The 2,076-nt window shown below is 47.4% G+C and overlaps 1 pseudogene; it reads right to left on the bottom strand.

Moving 5' to 3' along the window:
* On the bottom strand, positions 1 to 791 carry LOC145474074 (small subunit ribosomal RNA; annotated as a pseudogene; the record flags this gene model as incomplete).
* Between the last annotated feature and the right edge of the window lie 1,285 nt (positions 792 to 2,076).

The following is a 2,076-nucleotide window of genomic DNA, read 5'->3' as shown; positions in this document are numbered from 1 at the left end:
CAAGCGCTGGCTTGCTTTGAACACTCTAATTTTTTCAAAGTAAACGTCGCAGATCCTATGCACACTCAGTTAAGAGCACACACAGTCTTTGCGAGGAAGAACAGCGCGGCCAGTAACATACCTTGCGGCAGACCGGCCGAGCCATCCCGAAATCCAACTACGAGCTTTTTAACTGCAACAACTTTAATATACGCTATTGGAGCTGGAATTACCGCGGCTGCTGGCACCAGACTTGCCCTCCAATGGATCCTCGTTAAAGGATTTAAGTTGTACTCATTCCAATTACAAGACTTGGAAAAGCCCTGTATTGTTATTTCTTGTCACTACCTCCCTGAGTCAGGATTGGGTAATTTGCGCGCCTGCTGCCTTCCTTGGATGTGGTAGCCGTTTCTCAGGCTCCCTCTCCGGAATCGAACCCTAATTCTCCGTCACCCGTTGCAACCATGGTAAGCCACTACCTTACCATCGACAGTTGATAGGGCAGAAATTTGAATGAAACATCGCCAGCTCAAGGCCGTGCGATTCGATCAGTTACTATGAATCACCAAAGAACCGGGCAGAACCCGCATTGGTTTTTAATCTAATAAATACATCCCTTCCAGAAGTCGGGACTTTTCGCATGTATTAGCTCTAGAATTACTACGGTTATCCAAGTAGTAATGGTACAATCAAATAAACGATAACTGATTTAATGAGCCATTCGCAGTTTCACAGTACAAGTGCTTATACTTAGACATGCATGGCTTAATCTTTGAGACAAGCATATGACTACTGGCAGGATCAACCAGGTAGCTATCCCTCAGGGAACCCGGCGGGAACCCTTTTGCGTCTGCTTCCTTTGAAAGGAGGCTGGCATTCCACCGTCAAGCTGCACTGGGAATCCTCCCGGCCATGGAAGACGCACGAGGCGTTCGACCCTGTCCGAGGGAAACCCGTTCTCTCTTTGCCACGTCTTTCCACTGCTTCACCCTAGTAAGCTTCCGGCATACCAGTGAGACAGCCAAGTCCACGGAATGCCGACAAGATACATTGGGGAAGAATGATTCTTCCGAATCTAAGCCGCTATTCTTGGCCAAAGGCCATCAGGTACAACATCCATCCGTTCTCTCGTTGTCCACACCGAGACAACTTGGCTACAAGTTCAGTCATTTCATGCTACCGACCGAGCAAGTTTAGTCGACTTTGCTCCTTTTTCCTCCAAATACCCTCCTTTCGTACCCGAGAACACATTACCGAGCAGGGCTTACTGTTACGGACCGATACAGCTCAATTGCTCTTTCGGTCTTTCCCGATGCCTGCCCTACATTATAACCCGAAACCGTCTATTCCCCCAACCAAGTTTAGACACTTAGAAAAATTTCGAAAATTTCGATTTTTCAAAACTGCTCCAAAGCGCTCCCCATGGCATTCCAAACATGCGTCACCATGTCAGAGTTACGAAAACGAAGAGATTTCCACGAAGATGACCGATGATTGCCGAAATTTTCTGACGAAAACCCGAAGCTCAAAGACCACACCCTAAAGAGCGCAAAATTGGGATTTTACACTTTTTCAAAACTTTTTGCAGGAAACTATTGGCCAGCTCGAGTCACGTGCAGGCGCTAAGTTTGGCGCTGTCACATCATCGTTAAGGGGGTGTTCTACACTATCTTAAAACTGGGCGTCGGTCCCCCTATTCTATAAGCACCCTTAAGGTTTTCACCATTTTCAAAACTTTTTGCGGGAAACGATTGGCCAGCTCGAATTGCGTGCAGGCGCCAAGTTTCGCGCTGTCACATCATCGTTAAGGGGGGTGAGCTACACTATCTTAAAACTGGGCGTCGGTCCCCCTATTCTATAAGCACCCTTAAGATTTTCACCATTTTCAAAACTTTTTGCGGGAAACAATTGGCCAGCTCGAGTTACGTGCAGGCACCAAGTTTGGCGCTGTCACATCATCGTTAAGGGGGTGTTCTACACTATCTTAAAACTGGGCGTCGGTCCCCCTATTCTATAAGCACCCTTAAGGTTTTCACCATTTTCAAAACTTTTTGCGGGAAACGATTGGCCAGCTCGAGTTACGTGCAGGCGCCAAGT

The sequence above is a fragment of the Orbicella franksi genome, unplaced genomic scaffold, assembly GCF_964199315.1.
Source record: "Orbicella franksi unplaced genomic scaffold, jaOrbFran1.1 SCAFFOLD_279, whole genome shotgun sequence".
In the NCBI taxonomy this organism is placed as follows: domain Eukaryota; kingdom Metazoa; phylum Cnidaria; class Anthozoa; order Scleractinia; family Merulinidae; genus Orbicella; species Orbicella franksi.
Note: the sequence above shows the minus strand (reverse complement) of the source record. Positions and strands in the feature narration are given on the sequence as shown.